Raw genomic sequence first — 17,269 nt, 5'->3', positions numbered from 1 at the left:
TATCTATGAAATCCTTCATGATGGACACTACTTGTTGCATACCCAGTACCCACTCCTTGCTTCCTTGCTATGAGAACACTGCTTTTCTTTTCAGGTATCTACTCTTCCCCTGTATTACTTAGCAGATTGTATCCTCAGCTTCTAGAAATATCCTACTGGATCCTAAGCTAATTACAATAATCCCATTCCACTCACTGGTGCTTGGGTTATAAGTGACTGGAGAAAGTTGAAACAGAAGTGTCCTTGTAAAATGGGACTTACTGCAGAAATGACGGAATCTCTTTAATCTAAATACAATTTTAAGGGAAGGGAGAAGATCTTCTTTAGGGCACTGACCAGACATTAGGTAAAAGCAGAGTTGTTTTTTTTTTAAGCCAGTGAGGTCTGCAAGGATCTTAATTTATTTCTCACGCTTTGCTTAGACAAGATAATGCACTTAGTACTGCTTGGTTGGTCTCAAATGCTTGGCTGGCTCTCAAAGAGCATTTGATTTGGGGAAAGGATAGAACAGGGCGTTCCCAGCCAGCCTTATCAGGACCGGACAGTACTTAGAACTGCAGCTTCAATTGTGTGTGTGCCCTTTTGTGAAACCTTTAAAAGGCTGGATCTGCTTACAGAGCCATTAACTACAGGGTCCCAAAAGTCACCTTACAGGGATGGCTGCTATCCCTCTCCTAAGTGTACACCAGTCATTAAGCAGGACCCTTTCATTCTTAACCATTTCCACCCTATAACATACTTAGTAGATGTAGGGAGAGTTACCAAAACTGCGTGGAAACTAAAAGTTCTGTTAATTTTGCTAACATATTGTTAACCCTGAAATGGGATGGTCAGAGGAGACAACTTAAAGGAAGTGAGAATTTTCATCCATTCATTCTCTCATGAACTCAAATTTTCTCAACCAGCGTTCCTCATTTGAACCACAGCACACAAAAATTGCTTTGAGTGAGTGACTGTTTTCTCAAATACTTTCTCATTCCAAGAATGGTACATAGCTAGTGCCATTCTTGATGCATAGGAGAGAAATTAATTCATAGAGTGGATAGTGGGCCATTAGGATCTAATCCTCTTATGGAACTGAAGTTCATTTACTCAGTATATTTATTGTGTGCCTACTATGTGCCAAGTATCACTCTTATAGGTCTCAGTTATACAGCAGTGAACAAAGCAAAGTCCCTGCCTTCATGGAGCTTCCACTCTAGTGGAGGATTCAGATCCAGGATATATGTAGATATAGGTACAGATGTAGATATAGATATATGATATTTATGCTATATACCTGGGTCTTGAAAAAAAGATGGACTCTGAATAGTAGAAGGGAAGGGGAGGTCATTTTTCATGGCCAGGGGAAGCCAGGTCATTTCGAAATGAGTTCAGCGATCTCCTCCTCCAATAGAAAGGGCTAAAAAGGAAGGCTGTCCCCAACTCTGACCACTGAACCTCATAATTCTTAAGCCTCCTTGTCCTCAGGACCATGGTCAGACTTCACTTTTAAGGGGGCAGATGGTCCTGGAGTCCGGTGTCACTTAGGATCAATCCCTGCATAACTAAGACCTATCCCTTTCTTTTTTTTGCTATATCACTATAATAGCTTGGTTTCTTAATTTAAGTTTCTCCAAAAGCATAGGCCAAATCAAATATTTATAGAGAATGTAGTTATTTGGGAAGTGATTCTAAATAATTCCCTGAGGGGACAGGGAGTGTGCACTGGGAGAAGGAAACCGTTAATAAAGTGTGCATTGTTGAAATCACTGCTTTAGGCAACAGTGGCTCAACTCCACAGGGACCATGGAAGCCTACAGAATGGCTTCCAGAATTGTCCATCCGATAGGAGGTTAGGACATCTGTCCAATGGCTCCCATTCCCCTTTAGTTGAGAGTTGTACCTGGGGGCTTAAACTACTCCTTCTTCCAAGAGAAACTGTATGTGGGCTGAGTGGGCTCCTGTGGTTTTAGAGAAAACCTTAAGATGGAAGAACAGAGAAAGGCAGGGGGTACACCTGAGGTGAGACTACATCACAGGGGCAGCTGTGGCTTAGAGGATGTAATGCTATGGAGACACATTTCTATCACTTGCAACCCTGAGTTCTGACTAACCTAATAGTTTAGGATGAGTCAAGGGGCATGGGCTCCACAGTTTTAGTCTTGGCACTGTGTGATCTTGGGCAGGACCCTTCAGATCTCCTCCTTTGATGGATGAGAGAGGTGGACCACACAAGTTCTGAGGAGTCCCCTAGTGAATATTCTATGACTTGACCCCAACTTTCTATTTACCATGATAATACTGAGTATGAGTTTCAGCATCACCCACATTGCTATCCACTCCCTCCCCTTTTTAAACAGCTCCTCGAAGGCCACACAGATGGTAAGGTTGGCCAATCCTCTGTCCCTATTCTTCTATTTCTAGCTGGGGACTTAATATGGCAGGTCGTATTTTCCAAAGATAGCTGTAAAATAGCTCTCACTCCACTTGCTCTTCTTATAATGTGACTCTGACACTCCTCTCACTCCTCTCATCAAGAGTTGGAGACTTTGCTCCTTTCTTCTGAATCTGGGTGGGTTTATGACATTGGAAAAAATGGGGTTATTTGACTTCTGAGGCTAAGTCATAAAAGGTGATGCAGCAAGTAGGGACTCTGACAGATATCTGCACACCCATGTTCATACCAGCATTCTTCAAAATAGCCAGGAGGTGGGAACAACCCAAGTGTCCATCAACTAAGGAATGGATAAACAAAATGTGGTACATTTACATTTATATGATGGAATATTATTCAGCCTTAAAAAGGAAGGACTTACATGGAGCACCTAGAATAGTCAAATTCATAGGATAGGTTGTCAGGGGCTGTAGGGAGGAGAAAATGGGGAATTCTTTAATGAGTGTAGAGCTTTAGTTATGCAAGATGAAGATGTTCTGGAGATTGTTTGTACAGCAATGTGAATATACTTAACACTACTGAACTGTACACTCAAAAATGGTTAAGATGAAAGATTTTAATTTTTTTTACTATAATTGAAACGGTGATACAGATTCTACCTTGCTTGCTGGAAAACTTGTACTAGAGTCCTGAGCCACCATGGAAGTGGTCCAACTACCCTGAGGCCACCAAGCTGTGAGAAAGCCCAAACTTGTGTATGTAGAGGTACCACATGAACAAACCGAACACTACATGAACAAAGAAAGTTACCTGGCCAGCCTCAGCTACTCTAGCCAGCCACCATCTGACTACAGTCTCATGAGAGATGCTGAATCAGATCTGCCTAGCCAGGCTCTCTCCAAATTCCTGACCCACACAGCCCGCTGCTGCCATCTTGAATTGAGGTGTGGAGCATGGCTTCTGCACGTGGCCTACCTAGCTGAGGTGTCGGCGCAGCCATTTTGCACCAGGAACTCTGGTCTGAAGTGTGAAGTGCAAGCCCTCTGCACACAGCCCTCTATGAGCAAGTGAAACTAGACTAAGCACAGAGGAAACAAATGGACTATGCTAAGTGCTTGATGTGTATTACCTCAGAAAATCCATCCACAGGACATCTATATGAGAAATGAGATTGGTTCAAGATGGCGGAATTAGAAGGATGTGCACTCACTCCCTCTTGCAAGAGCATCAGAATCACAACTAACTTCTGAACAATCATCAACAGGAAGACAGTGGAACTCACTAAAAAAGATACCCCACATCCAAGACAAAGGAGAAGCCATAATGAGATGGTAGGAGGGGCACAATCACAGTAAAATCAAATCCCATAACTGCTGGGTGGGTGACTCACAAACTGGAGGACACTTATACCACAGAAGTCCACCCACTGGAGTGAAGGTTCTGAGCCCCATGTCAGGCTTCCGAACCTGGAGGTCCAGCAACGGGAGGAGGAATTCCTAGAGAATCAGACTTTGAAGGTTAGCGGGATTTGACTGCAGGACTTCGACAGGACTGGGGAAACAGAGACTCCACTCTTGGAGGGCACACACAAAGTAGTGTGTGCATCGGGACCCAGGGGAAGGAGCAGTGACCCCATAGGAGACTGAACCAGACTTACCTGCTAGTGTTGGAGGGTCTCCTGCAGAGGCGGGGGGTGGCTGTGGCTCACTGTGAGGAAAAGGACACTGGCAGTGGAAGTTCTGGGAAGTACTCCTTGGTGTGAGCCCTCCCGGAGTCCACCATTAGCCCCACCAAAGAGCCGGGTAGGCTCCAGTGTTGGGTCGCCTCAGGCCAAACAACCAGCAGGGAGGGAACCCAGCCCCATCCATCAGCAGACAAGTGGAGTAAAGTTTTACTGAGCTCTGCCCACCAGAGCAACACCCAGCTCTACCCACCACCAGTCCCTCCCATCAGGAAACTTGCATAAGCCTCTTAGATAGCCTCAACCACCAGAGGACAGACAGCAGAAGCAAGAAGAGCTACAGTCCTGCAGCCTGTGGAACAAAACCCACATTCACAGAAAGATAGACAAGATGAAAAGGCAGAGGGCTATGTATCAGATGAAGGAACAAGATAAAACCCCAGAAAAACAACTAAATGAAGTGGAGATAGGAAATCTTCCAGAAAAAGAATTCAGAATAATGATAGTGAAGATGATCCAGGACCTCAGAAAAAGAATGGAGGCAAAGGTCGAGAAGATGCAAGAAATGTTTAACAAAGACCTAGAAGAACTAAAGAACAAACACCTAGAAGAATTAAAGAACAAACAAACGGAGATGAACAATACAATAACTGAAATGAAAAATACACTAGAAGGAATCAATAGCAGAATAACTGAGGTAGAAGAGCAGATAAGTGACCTGGAAGACAGAATGGTGGAATTCACTGCTGTGAAACACAGTGGAGAAAAAAGAATGAAAAGAAATGAAGACAGCCTAAGAGACCACTGGGACAACATGAAACGCAACAACATTCGCATTATAGGGGTCCCAGAAGGAGAACAGAGAGAGAAAGGACCCGAGAAAATATTTGAAAAGATTATAGTCGAAAACTTCCCTAACATGGGAAAGGAAATAGCCACCCAAGTCCACGAAGCACAGAGAGTCCCAGGCAGGATAAACCCGAGGAGAAACACACCAAGACACACAGTAATCAAACTGACAAAAATTAAAGACTAAGAAAAATTATTGAAAGCAGCAAGGGAAAAATGACAAATAACTTACAAGGGAACTCCCATAAGGTTAACAGCTGATTTCTCAGCAGAAACTCTACAAGCCAGAAGGGAGTGGCCTGATATACTTAAAGTGATGAAAGGGAAGAAACTACAACCAAGATGACTCTACCCATCAAGGATCTCGTTCAGATTTGATGGAAAACTCAAAAGCTTTACAGACAAGCAAAAGCTAAGAGAATTCAGCACCACCAAACCAGCTCTACAACAAATGCTAAAGGAACTTCTCTAAGTGGGAAACACAAGAGAAGAAAAGGACCTACAAAAACAAACCCGTAACAATTAAGAAAATGGTAACAGGAACATACATATTGATAATTACCTTAAACGTGAATGGATTAAATGCTCCAACCAAAAGACACAGGCTCACTGAATGGTTACAAAAACAAGACCCATATATATGCTGTCTACAAATTCCTGACCCAAAGGAATCTTGAAAGAAAATAAAATAATTGCTCTTTTAAGCCACTAAATTTTGGCATAATTTGTTACACAGCAAGAGCTAACTAGACTTCTTGCCTCAATCTCTCAATCTGACCACAGGCAGAAAGGGATAAAGTAGCTCTAGCCCATTACTGTGCAATGGCTGATGGCATGGCCATGCAGATTCAAAGCCCCTGTGAGTAAGGAGTGCCCTGTGTTCATCACTGTAGTAGTTATAGCCCCATCTACCAGCACAGTGCTTAGTATATTTCATCTCACAAATATTTATGAAGTACCCACTCTATGCTAGGGACTGTGCTAGAACTAAATGTCTAAGGTATGCTTAGACATCATTGCTCTTGCTCTTAAGAAATGCAAGAAGAGACAAACATTAGACAAATAAATTGTGGTAAGTTCGATGAAGGAAAATAACCAGGTACATTTATGGAGAATTTAACAGAGGGACATAATTTAGATTGGAGAGTCAGGGCAGGGGTCTCTGAGAAAGTGACATGTAAGTTGAGAATGGAAGGATGAGAAGACATTATCCTTCCACTGGAAGAACACAGGGAACAGCAATTCAGGCACAGGAGATAGCACCTGTGGAGACCTTGAAGCCCCAAAGAACTTGCTATGAATAATATACTCACAACCACTGTTTGCCTGCCTCATTTTGCCCAGTGCTGTAGGTGTGGTCCACCAGTCTCTCGACCTGTTTGAACTAGTGCCACCCCGGCAGTCTCTCCTCCTGCTGCCTGGCAGAAAGCCCAACTGTGCAAACACATCACAGCCCCTGCTTACGTGCCTGCTAGCATCCCATTGGACAAAGCAGGTCACATGGTCAAGCCCAACTCAGTAAGGGTAGAGGAATACACTCCTCCCAAGGAGATGAGGGGAGTGGGTACACACACTTTTGGGAACAATCCTTTATGTCGGTCAAATGCCCTGTATCCTCAACTATTATGACTATTGCCTGGGCTCCCTCCTTTTACCTATGCTAGCACCGTTGTTGACGGTACTGACACCAGCTAAACTGTTCTTCCTGACACTTTCAGCTCTGATATGCCCCCTCGCCTGGTCCCTCCAATCTTCCCCATCCATCAACCGTCCCAACCCAATGCCTTGTTTGATTCTCCGTCCTCATCAGTCTGCCCCGTTCCACAGAACTTAACTGCCTGTGCCAGCTGTATCCGGCTATGACAAGGAAATCTGATGAAAATGTAGGGTGCTGGCGAAAAACGTTTCATGGAGATAAATTAAAATTGCCTAGGCTGATTAAAGCGCTGAAGAAGAATTGAATTGGAACGGGATAATAAAACTCACTTATCTTATAGAGATGCCATGAAGATTAGCTAGTCAGTATTCATGGTTTGAACACAAAAGAAAAATTAGCTAGTCAGTATTCATGGTTTGAACACAAAAGAAAAATTGTTATTGATTTACATATAACGTGTCCATTGTGTCTTCCAAAAGCCTCCTCAACTAATATATAACAGGGGATGGCAAAACCAAACATTAAGTTTAGGATTCATCCATCTTGGTTTTACTTTATATATATATATATATATTTGCCAGTCAAAGAATAACATCCGTGGTGGCAAAGATAGCAACACCTCTCCAGGCAACAGGAAGGAAAGAAGCAGAAAGAGCTGGTTTTGGACTGAGACATTTTTAAGCATTGCAGGGTAGATCATAAAACACCATTGCATTCATAAAGTATGGTTCATTAGATTTTTGATGGAACGCTTCAAAGGGCGTCTGTTTTCCCTTCTCTTCTCCCCCGCCCCCCGCCCCCAAGCCCATCACCATTAGAGACCGTTTCAGGGTAAATGATGGCCTGTTCTCCAGTTGATTATTCCGGGCCTATTTGGCATGGCTGCCTTCTTCCTCCTGCCAACCGGCGTTCCTCCATCTCTCCGCTTCTTAAGCCCTGACCTCTGAGAGCACAGGGGCAGAAACCGAGAGGAGGGACTCAAGCCGATGCATTGTGCCTCTCGGCGGTGGTGCTGGTAGGAGATTAGCGGGGAAGGAGAGCGGAGTTCCGGGCCCCTTAGCGGAGGCGGGTCAGGGTGCAAGGGCTTGCAGCCGCTCAGCACCATGTCACGTTTAGGGACAAAACCTCCTTGCCCTCAAGCCTGCCTTTGAAATGTTTCTGAGAAGGGCTTTCCAGTGGGTTTGGAGTTTTTTCAGAGTTAAACGATATCATGCTGTAATAATAATGGTCATAATCATAAGAGGATACATACGTTCAGTGAGTGCGTGCTAGGCACTGTGCAGAGTTCTTCGGTGAATGTTCTCATTTAATTTCCACAAAGACCCTATAGGTGGGAACTGTTACAATGCGTATTTTACAGAGCAGTAACGCACTTGCCCAAGGTCACGGCGCAGAGCAGCAGCAGACACTGTGGAGAGAAGAGCGACGTGTTCTCCGCACCGACCCCTCCTCTCCCGGGGCACAGAAGCTCCTGCGCTTGTCATGATCACCCTCTTTCCCACCTCTGTGGAGGGATTCATCAGGGCTCCCTGCCAGTCACTCCCCACCTGCTTGCTTGTGCAGTTTCCCGGCGCCTATCATGGCAGCTGCCTACACAACAGAGCTATGCTCAGCCTCTCTCCAGCCCTCAGACAGCAAATAAAGGGCCCCTGAAGTAACACAGCACACTGGTTAGTCACACTGGTTTTGGATCCACACTGTCTGAGCTCTGTTCTTGCTCCTATTGCTTATGTCCTCTGTGACCTTGGGAAGTCACTCAGTTTCTCTGTGCCTCAGTTTCTTTAGGCTAATAGTCATGCCTACTGTCTAAAGCCGCTGTGGAGGTCAAACGAGAAAATGCATTTGGAGCAGCATTAAACACTTGTTAAATGCTCAATAAATACTAGCTATTATCAGCTGCATAGCACAGGGAGATCAGCTCGGTGCTTTGTGACCACCTAGAGGGGTGGGATAAGGAGGGTGGGAGGGAGACGCAAGAGGGAGAGGATATGGGGATATACATATGCATATAGCTGATTCACTTTGTTATACAGCAGAAACTAACACAACATTGTAAAGCAATTATACTCCAATAAAGATGTTAGAAAAAATACTAGCTATTATTATTTCCTGCTGCGTATGTGCCACTGTCCTGGGACTAAAGGGGCATGAAAAAGCCCGGGATCAAAGAAATTGGGGGGTCTCCAGCAACCCTATACTGTTCTGGGATGCTCTAACCATCAATATTATTTCAGGCACGTATATTTAGGCTAAAGAGATTTTGGCATGCTAACTTGGGACCCTCATCACTATTTACAACATATAATGTGCTCTGAGTTTCAAAGACCTTTTGGAAAGCCCAGTTACTGAGGTGAGCTGAGTAGTCTGGGGACAGAATAGGAGAGGTACTCATTTCTTCCACTAATGATGAGACTAGCAAGGGCCCCTACTTACCCTGAGAGAGGGGATTTTTCAGCACGTTGGAAGTACCAAAATGGCGGGCACCACATGAAGTTAAGGAACAGGAAGAAAGGGAAAGCATTCACTGAGCAGGAACCACCAAGCTGTGTTTGATTGTTTGTCCAGCTGCATTTGAGAAGTTGCATTCTATCTTGGTAAAACAATGGATAAGCCTCTGTTCCTATCCATTTAAAATATTGGTTAGGCTAAGTGGTGTCATAGTTCACTGGGGGAACACTTAGGGTGGAAATCGAGAGCAAGGCTTTTGGAATTAGGGAGCCCCGGGTGAAAGACCAGGCTCTGCCACTCTATCAGCTGTGTGATTTAAGAGCCTTCATTTCTCCTTCTGTAAAATGGAGATAAGAGTGGTACCTACCTCACAGGTTGTTAGAATGAGACGTGGGTGTAAATCACTTTCAGCACAGTGCCTGGCATGCAGGAAGTTCTTAAATCATGACAGCTATTATTATATCAGTTTTTGGTAAAGTTGCAAGGTCTCTGCTGATAGGACTTTTGGGAGAGAGGAAGCTGGGAGAGGGATGGGGAAGACCAGCAAAGCAATCCACCTGCCCATGACCCTGGTTTATGTGATCAGTGATGTGAAGCTACCTCAATGAAGCAAGTGACTGCAAATGGAAAGGGGTCTTTCCACTGCAGCCAGGTGGGTTTCTAAGGTAAACACAAGGGGACTTCCCTGGTGGTCCAGTGGTTAAGACTCCATGCTTCTAATGCAGGGGTCACGGGTTCAATCCCTGGTCAGGGGACTAAGATCCCACATGCTGTGTGGTGCTGCCAAACAAACAAACAAACAATTTAGTAAGGTAGACACATGGCTGCTAAGAGCTGAACAAGTTTCTGAGGCAGTACCAATATTTGTCCATTACCAAACTAACGGAAAATTTGTTTGCTTTTTTGCATTGAAATGTATGCACCATCAGTGGATACATATTTTCTATTTTAGGGAATTACAGATATGACCCGTCGTTCCTCCAACTCTGTAGTGAGCAGACAACTGAGCTACGTGTTCAGCAAACTCTGAAGTATAGCATTGTCACAGCAGTAAAGGGGTCACTGTTCTAACAAAACAATACACCAAGTTAACCCAACCCATTTAGTAATTTGCATGCCGGTTTTTCTATCTGGCAGTGAAGCAGCTATGATAAGCTGCTTATACAAATGACCATAGTTTTCCTGAGTTCCCTATTGACCTAAAATATTTTTAATTGTTCGCTTTGCTAGTTGTTTAGTATCTCTCTGTTCAGTATCACTGTTGACACATTTCCCCATGTTCTGTTAAGTCATGCCTTCTCCTCCTGCCGTTCTTCCTTTTCCCCGCCCGGGGGTGTGGGGCAGGGTGGTGGCATTCCTTGCCCTCCAGCCCCCATGGGCCCTTAAGTCTCAGCAGCCCTCTTAGGTCAGCTGTCTGGGAGTTGGAGGGCTACAGTTTGCAGAAATTGGGCTTAAAATTAGCCACAGTCGGCACTGTGTGGGAGTTAAAGGAAAAGTGGGAATGGGCTGAGAAAGAAGGCCTAGGGCACTGGTTTCCTGTTTCTGACAGTCTTAGGAGGAAAGGAAAGGATTACTGTTAGAGCAGAGGCAGAGGAAAAGGGGATACAGCTTAGGGAGTTCACTGTCTCTAGAGACTCCAGGACCTTAAAATGAGCATAGCAGGTTCAAAACTTTACCTAAGCTTTGGTTTTCCCATCTGCAGAGTGAAGACAACCATCTCCACCTCACAGTGTTGTTACAAGAGTGAAATTAGAGAATGTGTGTAAAATGCTCGATAGTTACTGGCTTATTGTAAATGCTAATGAATGACACTTATTATTTTTTTTATTGGTGTGCTCTTGTCCTGCCAAACAGGGTATATAAGCTCTTCAGAGGAAACCAAGACTCTGCTAGAAAGAACAATAAAGATTGTATAGATTTGTTACCTCAATAAGAGACATATTTGTAGAGCATATTCCCTTATGGCTGAATTTTGGAATAAGCTCTTCCAATCTATGGGCTCTTTCCCCTATTCCTGGCAAAATGATATTCTAAACATTTTCACTTGTTCATCAAATTACTCATTAGTAATGGCCTACTTAACTGAAAAGAGTCAGTAAAATGGTATTGTATTGCAGCTTAATTTAATAGCTTGCAGTAATATTTTGAGGACTGTCATTATCCTCTTTTATTGTTACTGCAGATGAGTCAGCTTTAAAGTGAAAGACAACAAGGTAGCTTTACTCTCTCTGCTTTATTTAAACATGCGCATCAGAATCACCTGGAGAGTTTGTTGAAGCACAAGATGGCTGGGTTCCACCCCCAGAGATTCTGGGGGTTGCACTTTGAGAACCTCTTATGTAAGCCAAGGCTGATTTCTCTGCGCTTTCAGCTGTGACGGTAGCAGGGCTGAAAGATCCCCACCTGGCTTGATAAACTTTGTAGAATTTTTTTTTTTTAGTTGCTTAAGCAGTGATTACAGCTACTTTATGTTAGGAACATTTTTTTTTTTCTGCCCCAAGAAAAGTTACACAGGAGTATAGGAAATAATGGGACATTGACCATATTTGGTGGGCACATATAAAAAAATGTGTCTGTGTTACACATGGATTAAGAGCTTGGACTTTGGAGTTGGGAAGACAAGGAATCAGACCAAGCTCTGCCACTTTCTGGCTCGGTGGCTCTCTAAACTGTTTTTGCACCTGTGAAATGGGGTAAAAAAATACCTATGTTCCTGCCAGGTTTAAAAAAGAAAATGCACATAAACTGCTTAATAATGTTAGCAATTTTTTCCAAAGGGATGTAAAATCTCAATAATGCTTAAGACTATGAGTGCCACTGTTCATATTTGTTCATTAGAATCCTTCAGAGAGTCTGAACATAAGTGGATCCTTTCCCTCCGAGGTCTAGGTCAGTTAGGTCTGTCAGTCCAGGTAGAGGGATTTCTAAAGGAATCTCTCTCAAGTTTTCATCCAGTCTTTTCTAGAAAATTCAGAAGTTTTGTTCTCTAAAATTAAACAAACAACAAACTCATTGTCTACCTGCCAATAGATTGTGTGTGTCATTTAAATTAACTAATAATTTGGGGTTTGTCATTAGTTACTATTAAAACACGAGCAACTTTGCCTTGTTTAGACCATCTTAGGATACAAGAGCTTGAAGGACTTTGGAGATCAGTTGGTTTAATCCTTTCATTTTACAGATAAGGAATCTGTGGGCTTTCGAGGTTAAGTGAATAATTTGCCTGAGGACATAACCACAAATCTAATTTCTACTGGAATTGCTATCTAAACGCTCTCAGAAAGAATGGTTTATGATGAACTATTCTAAAACCACAATTGTTTTAGTCTCCTGCAACATGTAATTGGTTTATATCTAAACACCCTACTGGAAGGCAAATTCATTTAGTTTCCAAGGGTTAAATTATGAAACAAATTTCTCTTGAGGCACTCATCAGAAAGTTCCATGGAATTAAATTAGACATTTTATAAGTGCATGATTGAAACTGTTTCATAACCACAACATGCAATTGGTAGCAAATGCTTTGAAAACTTTCAGGTCAAAATGATCACGGAGTTTCAATGTCTCATTTCTCCAGATATAAGCATACACTGGATTGTTTTCTGAGGAAAATCTTGACCCTTTCTCCAAGTGCTCCTTTTTGCAGAGATAAGAGTCACTTTCTCTACAGATTTCAACTGGTTAATTTTTGGTAAAAATAATTTCAACTCATTTTTTATGTGATTGGTTAAAGTATAGGGATTTGTACTCCACATTCTCATCAGAGAACTTAACTTCTAACCTTCAGCTGCCAACCTCTTATGAAAAGCTTGATAATGAGAAATATATATGGAACTTTGCCTGAAGGGTATGTAGTTCATTCATTACTTTAGAAATACCGATAGTGATGATGATGATGATGATGATGATGGTGGTGGTGACAATAATAACAATAATGATAGAAACTAGATGTGCATTTTCTGATCTTGCTGTCCAAAGGGGGCAATGTTTCTTAGGGCAAACACACGTAACAGCACCAAGTCTGAATCACTAAAGATCGTTTATAGAAATCAGAATGCTGTTAGCAGCTACGAGTGTTGCTGAAACTCAGCTTTAGGTGTGCTAAGAGTTAGGGGACACAAAGTCCCTGTCCTTGAGCTCAGCTAGGTTAGCAAGTAATTGCAATTCAAGGCAATAAATACCACAGTTGAGTTACATTTATATATGTGAATAATTAATTCTGCCTGAGGGAATCCAGAATATCTTCGTACCAGAGGGAGCTTTTGAACTTACTCTTAATAAGTGAGGGTCTTCAGGTAGAGCTGAGTAAACTATATACCAAAGGCAAACAAGTATCAAAGCATATGGTTGCTGGGGTTATCTATCATACCTTGTTTCATACGATTTCACTAGAACATGGGACTAGGCAGAAACATGTACCCTCAACCCTAGGGCATCAGGCTTGCACAAGAGTTGCTGAGAGTATTGTAGCCCATCTTCCTTCACCTCATAATTTGTTTTGTTCTCACAAACCTAAAGATTCCTGTATAGCCTTCCTTCCTTACATCCCCTCTTTTAAGTTCTCTTACTACTCACTTTTTATTGGCTGAGTAGTTGAGTTATAATCAACTAGATGCTAATTTCAGTGTATCTGGTTCATCCAAATTTGAAAATGGGTTGGTCTCTGGGGAGCTGTCTGCTATGATTACTGGAGATGTTACCTCTGGGACATCTATCTTTGGGAAATATTGCTGAGCAACTTTTAGAATTCAGATACTTCTCTAAATAAATATACTTCATTATCAGTGAATCAACTGTGTGTTCTCTCATCCTGGAGATGCTATTGAGACTTAACTGGTTATCATTACCTTTATTGAGCTGAGCCCTCCGGGTCAGGTTCTCACAGGTGGAAGCCAAGACATCCAAAGCACAAAGATCAGCTGTAGGTCAAAGGTGGGGTTTCAGTCAGAAGGGGAAGTTTGGCATGGCTGACATGTCCAGCTCACCATTTTAGAATAACATGATTACCATTTTAGAATAATATGATTACCACTTTGATACACTGCCATAAGAGCATAGCAGTTGAAATGTTCCAATAGCTACCTGTCTGGGAGTTTTATCTGGTTAGGTTACTTATGTGGAAAAAATGAGACACCCTTTAAAAACTAGATTTTGTAGGTAGGATGTACAGGCAATGTCCATTTATTGTGACACCTTTCAAGGAAGATTCTATTTGGCAATGGCAGTGATATTTACTCCACTGAGGTAGATAATAGCAACTGCTCTAACATACTTAGGTGGAAATCCTATTAAGTTATTATCTACTAGGTGCCAGGAACTTTGCCCATAATATGATTAATTCTTTCAACACTACAAGGTAGGTTTATATTATTCTCATTTCTGCAGATGGGCAAACAGGCTCTAAGAGATTGACTGACACAAAACTAGATAACCAAGTGGGAGAGCCAATGTTCTGCCTAATTTCCAAAGTTTCTACTTTCCCTATTATGTCCATGCTCCCTAAATGCAGCAATAAGCCTGCATCAAAATTATCACAAGATTCCAGTCCGTTTAGGATTGTTCTCCTACCATTTTGGTAAAAGTCAGAAAAGTCAGTGCTTCCAGGAGACTGAATAAAAGCAAGTGGAAAGCCAGTATGACAATCATTCCCAAAGTATCACAAAATACATAATAGAAGGTAAAACAGTAAATGATGTCATGTCAGAATAATTTAAGACTGATCTTGGTTTTAATTTTGCAGGGTCTTTTTATCTTCCTTTTACCCTTTATTTTTAAACTGAAGGTTCTAAGAACATTCAGTTGGAAGTCCTCCAAAAAGAAATAGTATACTTTCTTATACTGACGATAAAGTGTAAGCCGATAAGTTTTCTAAGGGGCAAAGTGGCAGCGACACAAGCTTTTATAAACTGGCATACTCTACACTAGCAATTCTACTTCCAAATATTCACCTTAAGGAAATATTAAGAACACATAAAAGATTTAACAACACAATGTTCTTTAAAGCAGTTTATTAGCGAAAAATTGGAAACAACCTGAAAACAGTAGTTTAATAAAATGTGGCACATAAGATGAAATACCATGCAGCCATTAAAAAAAGATATAGAAACATATTTGACATGGCAGGATAGTCATGGTATTGTCAAGTGAAAAAGTTACAAAACAGTGTGTACAACTTGATCCCATTTAAAAAAAATCTATAAAAGCACAGACGAATCTGGAAGTCTATGCACCTAAGTAACAGTAGCTCTCCCTGGATGGTGGAATTATAGGTGATTTTTATCTTTAAACTATATATTCTTTTTTTCCCTTTTTTTTTACCAATGCATCTATGACTTGTAGTATTAAAAAAAGGCATTAACAATTCTTAAAAAGTCTCCTGGAAGTAGGGAGAGCGGAGTTAGCAACCTGAGCACCAGGGTGTACACGTTAGTCTGATATAACTTGAATGGTTTCTCAGGGCGCTTTGATGTCAAATTGTGACTGTGCTGAGTGGAAATGTGGGTGGTGGTAGTGCTTACCCTTCTTCAGACTAAGGGATCCATCCCTAGAAACCCTCCACAGCAACCAAGTACTGGCATTCCAAGCAATATTTCCCTTTTTTACACTAAGCATAACTTATACCTTCACACCCACTTGTAATACAGCCCAGCAAGGTTCCTCTACACTCGAGAGCAGTGTTGTTGGTATACAGAAGGCAGGGAGAATTTTCAAGCGATGTCAGATAGCATGTCTGAAGGTAAAAGGGACGATTTCTTTATTCTATTGAAGTGGGTCTCAAACTTGAGAGTGTAACAATCACCTAAATGGCTTGTAAAAACAGAATGCTGGGCCCTACCCCCAGAGTCTGATTCAGAAGAGCTTGCATAAGACTTAAGAATTGCATTTTTTCTTTCTTTGACAAATACTGAGTACATACTATATGCTAGGTCTCCTGCTAAAAGGTGGGAATTTAACTGTGATCAAAGGAATTAATAGTCTCAGTCTCAGGGAGCCTACACTCTAGAGTGACAGATACATACTAAACAAATAAATTATTAAAAGTAACTGTATACTTACGATTAGTGCTAGAACACAGTAAAGAAGATCAGAATTCAGTTTTTGTCTTGAAATATTTAAAAAAATGTTACATGGAAGAACTAAGACTAGTTTTATAGCCCCTTGAAGACAACAAATAAGTACCAAAAAAAAAAAGGTACTTGGAGATACGAATTAACTTTTTTTTTTTTTTTTTTTGCGGTGTGTGGGCCTCTTACTGTTGTGGCATCTCCCGTTGCGGAGCACAGGCTCCGGATGCCCAGGCTCAGCGGCCATGGCTCACGGGCCCAGCCGCTCCGCGGCATGTGGGATCTTCCTGGACCAGGGCACTAACCCGCGTCCCGTGCATCGGCAGGTGGTCTCTCAACCACTGCGCCACCAGGGAAGCCCCGAATTAACATTTTTAACAAGTTCTTAGGTGATGCTGACATTGCCTGTCTTGGGGGTCCCACACTGGGAACCACTGCCCTGCTGAGCAGACTTTCTCGTTAGGATAATGTGGGAGAAAGGGCAGTTGTGCTGTGGACAACCACCAGACAGACCCCCATTTGAGTCTCACCATGAGGTAAGAGCCACTTAATCATCCGGAGAAGGGGTTGAGAGAAAGCTGGCTGTCCGTCAAATTGCAAAGTCTCCTGTCTGTTATTATGGCTTCTCGCCCAGAACTGAAGTGCCACATACTAGGGCAACATATTTCAAACTTTCAGGTGTTTGGGAGCTAGGGAAGATATTTTTAAGGAATACTGTCAACAAAGCATGAAAGTAAGCCAGGCCTCTTTGGGTAGACAAAAATGCTGATTTTTGTCCTGTGATCCTTCATCTTCTGCATGTCCTCCCAACACCAACTCCTCCATTCTCATTCTGTTCCTTTGTTCTGGTGAGGATAACAGCAGGCTATGAGGATGGACCCTAACCCACTAGTGACCCTGGACTCAGGTTTCTTATTTCTTAAATTTCTCAGAGTGAGGCTCATTCCCATTTCTGGGACCTAGTCTCCTACAAGATGAATTTTTCTGATTAGCACCATAAAAAACAATTTAATGCAATGATCTTTTAGGTTAATTACCTTCAGGACAAATACAGAAACAATCCAATCACTTTTTTTCTGTTTGTAAAAGGAGCCTACAATTATTTCCAAGTTTACTATTTCATTCATAAATGCCTCCTTCACATTACTATCCCTTTAGATTAAGCTCAGGGGCACAGAGATTATTTAAATAAT

Source organism: Mesoplodon densirostris, chromosome 2, assembly GCF_025265405.1.
Source record: "Mesoplodon densirostris isolate mMesDen1 chromosome 2, mMesDen1 primary haplotype, whole genome shotgun sequence".
Taxonomy (NCBI): Eukaryota; Metazoa; Chordata; class Mammalia; order Artiodactyla; family Ziphiidae; genus Mesoplodon; species Mesoplodon densirostris.
This window is presented reverse-complemented; position numbering follows the sequence as displayed.